The sequence below is a fragment of the Electrona antarctica genome (assembly GCF_951216825.1).
Source record: "Electrona antarctica genome assembly, chromosome: 14".
NCBI classification, from domain to species: Eukaryota; Metazoa; Chordata; class Actinopteri; order Myctophiformes; family Myctophidae; genus Electrona; species Electrona antarctica.
Window position 1 is genome coordinate 2,609,039 of NC_136795.1, and position 10,883 is coordinate 2,619,921.

Sequence of the window (10,883 nt, forward strand, 5' to 3'; positions counted from 1 at the left end):
GTCTCAATGTCTCTGTTGCGACAGCGACCTGTTGACACAGAAGGTCAGAAGAGGAGGAGAGGAAGAAGAGGAAGAGGAAGAAGGTCCTGGTACAGAAATACCGGTACTGGATAAAGGATAAAGGACGCACTATTCTACCTTAAGCTTGAAAAGATTAGATTCTCACTTAATGGTTCCATGACAACTTTCCAGCAAACATGGACGCCCTTTGTTGACCATGTAAAAACCCTGACGGTAGTCCCAGAGATGAGCGACATTTGAACTAGATAATGGTGAACGCATAGGCCTATGCATTGTACGTGCGTCGTGTAAACCGGTGGCTGTGCGCACACACAGGTGGTCCCCCTCTCCTTTCTTCTCTCTCCCCTCCCCCCTCTCTTTTAATTTATTTACTTCTTTATTTATTTCTTTTCTTCCCCCTTTCCCTTTCTCCAGTATTGTCTCTGCATTGGGGAAGAGTGGGTGGGCATAGTGGGTGGACGGGAGGGAAATGATGGGTGCCTATTTCTATCTATTAACAAATGTATATGTTGACATGAACAAGGACCCCACATGGGAGGGGAAAAATGTAAAAAACCCAATAAAAAGATTTAAAAGAAAGAAGAAATACCGGTACTGACACCACTTCACCTCTTCAGACTCCATCTTAGACCGTAGGTACAGTAGCACTTGCCCTAGCCTCGACGACCTTACGGGTGTATGCAAAGGCACAACTTATGTCATTTAGATAGCATTGTATAGAGGGTATGCGTGTGACATCATCGTACCTGGAAGTTATGCGGGAACGCCCACTGAGTGGCAAAAAACGACTTTCTGGCCTCGGCAGCCCATTCATCCAAACAGAAAAGTCCTGTCTGATTGCATTAAACAATGTTAAACCAACATTGCAGCTGAACGAAAAGCTTGAATTATCCTCTTTCTATCTGCAAAGTTTTTGTTTCATAAAAATCCACCAACGTTATGAGCTACTTTCTGTCAAGAAATGCCCTGCATTTGATTATTTTAACTCTGACATTAAGTGTCAGAGTTTGGAAGTGCTTGTTTTCAATAACACAACATTTTGCTGCCTCCTGCATTATGTGACATTTAGAAACAGGTGGTACGCAGGATGGTCGAGTGATTTCCAACGAGCGCTTCCAAACTCCAACACTCTGAAAACATCGGCGCACCACAGGAAGTGGAGGGCTGAGGGGCGCTAGCTTCTCCTATGTCCAGCTTTGAGGGTTTGTGTAAACACAAACATTGAATGCCATTGACAATGAATGGCCAGTACTGAGTGTCAAACATTGCATAAACACAAACTTTGAAGACAAAGGTGAGGACGCAAATTCTCATTGGCCGGAATGAGATGATGTATGATGATAAGAGCGCCCCTCACTTCACATGAGTGTGATTTTTCCTTATTTTTGCCGATGGGTTCCCAGATTGGCTAAATTCCTGCATTGTAAATAGTACAGGGATTCTTTGACAGCGGCCTCAGTTTACCACAAGCCCCCATTCAATCCTTTACCTCAGTTTACCACAAGCCCCCATTCAATCCTTTACCTCAGTTTACCACAAGCCCCCATTCAATCCTTTACCTCAGTTTACCTCAAGCCCCCATTCAATCCTTTACCTCAGTTTACCTCAAGCCCCCATTCAATCCTTTACCTCAGTTTACCTCAAGCCCCCATTCAATCCTTTACCTCAGTTTACCACAAGCCCCCATTCAATCCTTTACCTCAGTTTACCACAAGCCCCCATTCAATCCTTTACCTCAGTTTACCTCAAGCCCCCATTCAATCCTTTACCTCAGTTTACCACAAGCCCCCATTCAATCCTTTACCTCAGTTTACCTCAAGCCCCCATTCAATCCTTTACCTCAGTTTACCACAAGCCCCCATTCAATCCTTTACCTCAGTTTACCACAAGCCCCCATTCAATCCTTTACCTCAGTTTACCACAAGCCCCCATTCAATCCTTTACCTCAGTTTACCTCAAGCCCCCATTCAATCCTTTACCTCAGTTTACCACAAGCCCCCATTCAATCCTTTACCTCAGTTTACCACAAGCCCCCATTCAATCCTTTACCTCAGTTTACCTCAAGCCCCCATTCAATCCTTTACCTCAGTTTACCACAAGCCCCCATTCAATCCTTTACCTCAGTTTACCACGCCCCCATTCAATCCTTTACCTCAGTTTACCTCAAGCCCCCATTCAATCCTTTACCTCAGTTTACCACAAGCCCCCATTCAATCCTTTACCTCAGTTTACCTCAAGCCCCCATTCAATCCTTTACCTCAGTTTACCACAAGCCCCCATTCAATCCTTTACCTCAGTTTACCACGCCCCCATTCAATCCTTTACCTCAGTTTACCTCAAGCCCCCATTCAATCCTTTACCTCAGTTTACCACAAGCCCCCATTCAATCCTTTACCTCAGTTTACCTCAAGCCCCCATTCAATCCTTTACCTCAGTTTACCACAAGCCCCCATTCAATCCTTTACCTCAGTTTACCTCAAGCCCCCATTCAATCCTTTACCTCAGTTTACCACAAGCCCCCATTCAATCCTTTACCTCAGTTTACCACAAGCCCCCATTCAATCCTTTACCTCAGTTTACCTCAAGCCCCCATTCAATCCTTTACCTCAGTTTACCACAAGCCCCCATTCAATCCTTTACCTCAGTTTACCTCAAGCCCCCATTCAATCCTTTACCTCAGTTTACCACAAGCCCCCATTCAATCCTTTACCTCAGTTTACCACAAGCCCCCATTCAATCCTTTACCTCAGTTTACCACAAGCCCCCATTCAATCCTTTACCTCAGTTTACCTCAAGCCCCCATTCAATCCTTTACCTCAGTTTACCACAAGCCCCCATTCAATCCTTTACCTCAGTTTACCACAAGCCCCCATTCAATCCTTTACCTCAGTTTACCTCAAGCCCCCATTCAATCCTTTACCTCAGTTTACCACAAGCCCCCATTCAATCCTTTACCTCAGTTTACCACGCCCCCATTCAATCCTTTACCTCAGTTTACCACAAGCCCCCATTCAATCCTTTACCTCAGTTTACCACAAGCCCCCATTCAATCCTTTACCTCAGTTTACCTCAAGCCCCCATTCAATCCTTTACCTCAGTTTACCACAAGCCCCCATTCAATCCTTTACCTCAGTTTACCACAAGCCCCCATTCAATCCTTTACCTCAGTTTACCACAAGCCCCCATTCAATCCTTTACCTCAGTTTACCTCAAGCCCCCATTCAATCCTTTACCTCAGTTTACCACAAGCCCCCATTCAATCCTTTACCTCAGTTTACCTCAAGCCCCCATTCAATCCTTTACCTCAGTTTACCACAAGCCCCCATTCAATCCTTTACCTCAGTTTACCACGCCCCCATTCAATCCTTTACCTCAGTTTACCTCAAGCCCCCATTCAATCCTTTACCTCAGTTTACCACAAGCCCCCATTCAATCCTTTACCTCAGTTTACCACAAGCCCCCATTCAATCCTTTACCTCAGTTTACCTCAAGCCCCCATTCAATCCTTTACCTCAGTTTACCACAAGCCCCCATTCAATCCTTTACCTCAGTTTACCTCAAGCCCCCATTCAATCCTTTACCTCAGTTTACCACAAGCCCCCATTCAATCCTTTACCTCAGTTTACCACAAGCCCCCATTCAATCCTTTACCTCAGTTTACCACAAGCCCCCATTCAATCCTTTACCTCAGTTTACCTCAAGCCCCCATTCAATCCTTTACCTCAGTTTACCACAAGCCCCCATTCAATCCTTTACCTCAGTTTACCTCAAGCCCCCATTCAATCCTTTACCTCAGTTTACCACAAGCCCCCATTCAATCCTTTACCTCAGTTTACCACAAGCCCCCATTCAATCCTTTACCTCAGTTTACCACAAGCCCCCATTCAATCCTTTACCTCAGTTTACCTCAAGCCCCCATTCAATCCTTTACCTCAGTTTACCACAAGCCCCCATTCAATCCTTTACCTCAGTTTACCACAAGCCCCCATTCAATCCTTTACCTCAGTTTACCACAAGCCCCCATTCAATCCTTTCCAAGGCGTTTCAGGGTCCTTCCAATACAGCTGCGTTAGTTTGTCGTGATACTTTCAAATGAAAAGTTCGTTCATCCAGCAAAAAAAAACGACAAAACATAAAGAATGTAAGAACATAAAATGAGGAGCAGGGCCAAAGTATAGAGTGGAGGCACTTGGATGAGAGTTAGGGTCCAATCCCAGATGCGTTGAGATATACAGTGGAAAGAGCAGATTGCTTAGTTTATCCCATTAGAGAGACCTATCTCTCTCTGTTCTGCTTGCTATCTCACACTGATCCCATCTCTGGCATCACCACTGTTGGCATTATGTCTTCCAGCTTAACTCTGTCTGTCTGTCTGTCTGTCTGTCTGTCTGTCTGTCTGTCTGTCTGTCTGTCTGTCTGTCTGTCTGTCTGTCTGTCTGTCTGTCTGTCTGTCTGTCTGACCGACCGCCCGCCCGCCCGCCCGCCTGCCCGTCTGCCTGTCTGTCTGCCTGCCTGCGATTGCGCTTCTGTTGCAACCAGACAAGTCAGAACCACTTATTTGTACACACGACTGTTTCTACAGGGAAAGAGATTCAAGGTTACAGGCCATCCTTAAATGCCACACCATCAAGGTGAAGCTTGTTCAATTAAATCCCCACCCACCCCAAATAGCTACTCTCTGCAACACAATACACTCTCCCTCCCTCCCTCCCTCTCTGTGTCTCTCTCTCTCTCTGTGTCTCTCCCTCTCTCTCTCTCTCTCTCTCTCTCTCTGCAGGAGAGAGCATTTACCATTCCTTCTGCTGTCAATCATCATTATCTGCTCCAGCCTCTACTAATCACGTTCCTCTGCTGGCAGATACAAAGCTGTGTGTCTGACCAGTGGGCCGGCCGGTCGGCCCGCTGGTCAGACTCAGATCACTCTCTGTTTGGGTGCTTGGCTGCACTTTGTGTGTTGCCAACGCCAGAAATAGTTAATAGCCAGTGCTGGTGAAAAGAAGTACTACAATGTTTTACTTAAGTAGAAGTATCAATACTGCAATGTAGAACTACTCTGTTACAAGTAGAAGTCCCTGCGTATTCAAAATGTTCTAAAGTGCCACTTTGACTGCATTATGTCAGATGATCAAGTCAATAAATCTGATAGATAGATAGATAGATAGATAGATAGGTAGGTAGGTAGGTAGGTAGGTAGGTAGGTAGGTAGGTAGGTAGGTAGGTAGGTAGGTAGGTAGGTAGGTAGGTAGGTAGGTAGGTAGATAGATAGATAGATAGATAGAGGGTGTGTCATCCGTCCTAAGCAAAAGGAGCACAACAGCACAGCGGTCCTTGTGAGGGTACCAGCACAAGATATACTAAATGAAAACAATGCCACACTCGTATAGCTGCCACAGTGCCAGACGTATATATACTGTGGACTGTAATGGGAAAATGACATTTCTATCTATGTAAGTCTGTTTGTAGAGAACTGCTGACAGAGGTAGCTACTCTTTCACCTGTTACCAGCAGTCAAGAAGAGCCTATATTTGTGTGATTTCTAGCAGACTTGAAGAACAGCCATGTAAGGCCATGTGTTAAAGTATGTGCATTTTTATTTTGGGACCTCTCGAAGTGTATGAGAGAGGGTGTGAAACTGTAATTGGGAGATGTCACGATACCTTGGTGTTGTGTCATTCTCCAGGAGGCAGCGATCTTGTTAATAAATACGTGATTGTGTTCTCAACACTTCTAAACCTTTTTCTCGATCTGGACTTCAAATTCATTACACTTTGGTTGTGAGTTTAAAATATCCAGTCTGGAACATCTATCGTAGTACAGTCGGGGTGCCAGGATCCGCTCCTGTCCGTTGACTCAAACCTGCGATAGGACTTTGTGGTAGTAATGCCGTGTGTTCTCGCATGAGAAGTTTCACAAAAGTGAGGACAATGGGTGGAGCCTGCCTTTATACCACCAAGCTGGAGGGGGTGGTCAAGGCTCCCATTGGTGCCAAACCCAGTCAATCATTTGCCTGTGAGTGTATAATGTAATGCTTCTGTGATTATGACAAAGTCACAATCTCCTAAAGCGAGTTTCCTTGTGAGTCTAAATTATAATTAATCGTCCTACCTTGGCGGCCATGATCATGGAGGAGCCCCCGCGGACGCCCAGGATGGGGATGTGCGTCTGCGCCGAGATGAAGTCCAGGATCTGCGCGATGGCCTCCTGCTCGGTGTCGTCGCCGAACACCACGCCCTGCAGCCAGTGGTCCGTCATCAGGTCGCAGATGCTCTTGATGATGCTCTTGGGGTCCGTCTCGTTCATGGTGAGCAGCTCCACGCTGGGCGCCATGTGCAGCAGGTCCATGGTGTCCTTCTGGCGCGCGCCCGCCAGCGCCATCTCGCTAGAGTTGCCCACCAGCACCACGGCGATGCTGAGGCCGCGCAGCATGTTGGGCATCATGTTGTTGGGCGTCAGGTGGTGGGGAGGGGGCGGCGGCGGCGCAGGGGGATGCTGGTGGTGGGGGAGGGCAAGGTTATTATTATAGTTTAGACCTGAGGGACAGTTATAAACAAACGTGTTCTCTAAATCACTAAAACAAATAAAAACTAAAATAAAACTAATGGTGGTCACAACAATAAAAAACTAAATAAACGGATTGAAAAGGGGCCGATAAAAATAAAAATAAAAATAAAAATAAAAAAATAAATAAAAATAAAAATAAAAAAAATAAATAAAAAAATAAAAAAAAATAAAAAAAAAAATAAAAATAAAAATAAAAATAAAAAAATAAAAAAAAAAATAAATAAAAAAATAAATAAAAATAAAAATAAAAATACCAAACTATTATACCTTGACGTAGTGACCGATGCCACCTCCGCCACCGGTGCCTCCGCCCGCCGCCCCTCCACCTCCTCCTCCCCCTCCTCCGCCCTTGTCGCCCCGCCGCGCTGCAGCAGCGTGGGCGCAGGCGGGGGGCGGCAGGTGGAGTAGGAGCAGCAGCAGGAGGAGGTGGAGGAGGAGAAGGGATGAGAGGCTGACGGAGGAGGAGGAGGCGTGGAGGAGGGTGGGCCGGCGGATCGACGGAGGAGGAGGTGGAGGAGGTAGGTGGTGGTCCAGGGGAGCTGGAGGGTGATGGGGGGCTGAAGAGGTGGTGGAGGAGAAGGCCCTGCTGGGTCTGCAGGGAGCAGGAGGAGGAGGATGGGAGGGGCTGCAGCGGGTGGAGCAGCGAGGCATGGTGGAGGAGGGGAGGGAGAGCGATACCTGGATGGACACACAGAGAGAGAGAGAGACTCAGTGAACACAGTCTTACGATTGAGAAATTCCCCCCAGGGGCGACGGTGGATCAGGGGTAGAGTGGCCCGGGCTCCCCCAGAGTTAGTGTCCTTGAGCAAGACACTGAACCCCTGATTGCTCCTGATGTGCTGCTTGGTGCCTTGCATGGTTTCCACCACCATCGGTGTATGAAGTTGTTTTTTTTCTTTTTTACAGTGTACACTGTACACCATGGTGACATTGATCAATTCTTGATAAAAAAGCTTCTAATATATTATTTAGGCCCCAAAATCTATAAATCTCACACTATTAAGGCAACCGGCCGGTTCCACGCGCTGCACAAGGTGCCCTTTTTTTCCACTTGAGCACCTGCCCCTCTAAATGTCTGCACGCCACTGGGGGCGGGGCAGTTTCAATGCACCTGCCCCTCTAAATGTCTGTGCACGCCACTGGGGGCGGGGCAGTCTCAATGCACCTGCCCCTCTAAATGTCTGTGCACGCCACTAGGGGCGGGGCAGTTTCAGAGCACCTGCCCCTCTAAATGTCTGTGCGCGCCACTGGGGGCGGGGCAGTTACAATGCACGCGATGGCTGAGGGAACTAAACTCCTGCTATAACGGAACTTTTTTCCATGGCAAGGAAATGCTGTGTCTTTGTCCAGATGGCATGAGGTAAAAAAGATCCTTGTGGTTAGAGTGACCGCCCTGAAACTGGGAGGCCGGGGGTTCGATCATCCCCGGTCCGGGGTCCTAACCAAAGACTGTGGAAAATGTATTTAAAGACCTTTTAAGCCTCGAACAAAGCCAACTCGAGTTGTGACAAATCATGACAACAAACACAATTTTGTGGGCCGAACAAATAATTATAAAGAAGGAAAAAAAACACCTTTTTGTTGTTTTTCTTCTTTGTTTCTTCTTTGTTTGTTTGGTCCAAAATATTGTGTTTGTTGTCATGAATTGTCACAACTCGAGGTGGCTTTGTTCGACGCTTAACACTAGCATGTCTGAATTAAAATCACTACTACTATGACGGCTAACGGTCAGGCTGACCGGTGTTTTTCGTGCAATTCCATTGGCCACTCTCTCCCTGCATCTCTTCACACCTCTCCCCCCGTGGCGGGGGGTTGACGACTTGCCATTGTCTTCTAAATGTCACATTCCAACTAATTCAAGGCAGCGTTTCAACTCGACAGGACAACTCAAAGTTATTTTTCAACATGTATTTATTTAGCTATGCTCAATAGATAGGTGGAAACAATACGCCAGTCAGTCAACACACGATATTTCACCATATTTTTGATGCGCTGATATATGAAATGAATATGCGCGACAGCTGTGCGTGCGTGCGTGCAAATCAGAAAAGTTTAGGCTACAGACAAAGGAGTTGGGAGTTTGGGAGCGGCCGGCTAGCCACATATTAGCCTATATATATTTTAAAAATACCCAGCATAATTGTTGGGAAGGCTAAGCCTGGCCTAGCCGCCGCCTATGATCGATGTCATTTATATATATTTGATTTATTGTGCCAGCAGAGAGATCCGTAGCAGCAGCACGGTTTATATATACACCATAGGATAGATCAATGCTCAATAGATATAGGTGGAAACAATACGCCAGTCAGTCAACACACCATATTTTCTTTTTCATTTCAGAAACTATAATTATAGTGACGATCTGAGCGCTATATATTCAATATAGCGCTCACATGTCACTATAATTAATTACCCTTGCGCAGCAATTACACTGTCCATCTTTGTATTGAGACAATAAAATAAATACGACATTAGCGTTATATATTGTCATTTTTATATAGAGGGGATACATTATAGGGAAGGAGGTCTATCGCGTTGGAATGATTCATGTCATTGATTCATGTCATTTTTACACTGTTCGTTTAGCGTGCCCTCCGAAAAATAAAGTAAAAATATTTTTGATGCGCTGATATATGAAATGAATATGCGCGACATAGTCACAATGCTATAAACTTTATTATTCCAACATAATTATGCTAAAGATGGTGTGTATAGTCAACATATTTCTTTTTCCGTTTCGAGAAATAAAGTCAGACATCGTTATTTCTGCAAACCGCATATAAGAAATATAACATCTAAAACAACATTTAGTTTATGTAAGTTTGTAATGTAAGTTTGCCTACATGTGGACTTCCACATGTAGGTTGGAATGCAAATGACACATTAGCTTGAACAATGCCCGTCTCCAGCCGGGAGGAAGGTGTGAACAGCACGGCTTGTGGGGGAGAAAGGGTGAGGGCTCTAAGAGCGGTCCCACGGACCGCAAAAGAGCAGACATTTTAGTAGAATTATGTCTAAAATCATATTTCCAAAACGTTTCAGATGAAAAAAAAAACAGAGATGGTTTGAATCGAACATTTAGAAAAAGTCATGCAAGGGGAACTTTCTCAGGACTTCATGGGCAAAGAAAATCCACTTCAAAATTTCAAAATCGGTCAGCCTGACCGCTCCGACGCGCTAGTGTTAAAAGGTCTTTAAATAAATACTTTTTGAAATGTCTATGGGGAAAATGCATTGGGAATTATTTCCTGGGCCTGGCTACAAATGGTTCCCGAGCGCGGCGGCCGCAGCCGCTCCAATAGGCGGGTCAAACACAGTGAGCTAATTTCACATAATAAGCAATGTATAATGTGACAAATAGTAGGACTTTTCACTTCACTTGCACCTGTGGTATCTGGTGGAACCACAATGCACATTAATATCGCTTAATAATAACTAGACATAGACTGAATTGTTTTAAACTAAAAGTGTTACTCTCGTCTCTCTCCTCATGAGAGGCTCAGGCTACAGGACGTGTTTGTGTAGACGCTCAGGCACCATTCTTCACAGCTTGCACCTATGCTAAATAGCTAGGCCTACTAAGATCTAGGAGCATTCAGACCAGAGGTCTCCTGTTGTGCCTCCTAGCCCTGTCCTTCCTGGTGACCATTACCTTATTTAGACATGACCATTTGGTACAGGGGGGTTGGGACCACCTTTGCATTCTTCCTTTGATGTCTCTATCTTTGAATTGTATAAGGTCTACTGAAAATGTTTGTAACAGTTAGTTCAGTGGCTCACACGCCGTGAGGCGGGTGGGCCAGGCCCATGGCTGTGAATGATGTCTTGTACTCTCTGAAAATAAATGGAACTCCGGAACCTTCATTCATCTGTCTGCCTCCGCGTTTATCCTGAGTACTTTTGCCTAAGTATTAGAAGTTTGTTCATGAGCTTTATAGAGAGAATAGCACTCTCTCTTTGGAGTTTTTATACTTCACACCCACTATATATCTGCTCCGTCTTAACCAATTTTAGACCTGAGGACGATTCTACAAATGTCTTCTAAATCCTGACAGTTTTCTGAAAACACCATGTGTCTATGTCAGTGGTGCTCAACCTTTTTCACGTCAAGGACCCCCAGAATTATCTGAATTTGGTCGTGGACCCCCCATCTGAAAATATGTTGTTCCAGAAGCAAAGATTTGAGTTAAAAAGTTCGCTCTGAAAGAGTATATATATATTCAAAGATTTGTGGCACATTTTCACGATTTTTCAAAAAATAAATATTGCTATTTTTCAATAGCTAAAGTAGGCTATAAAAT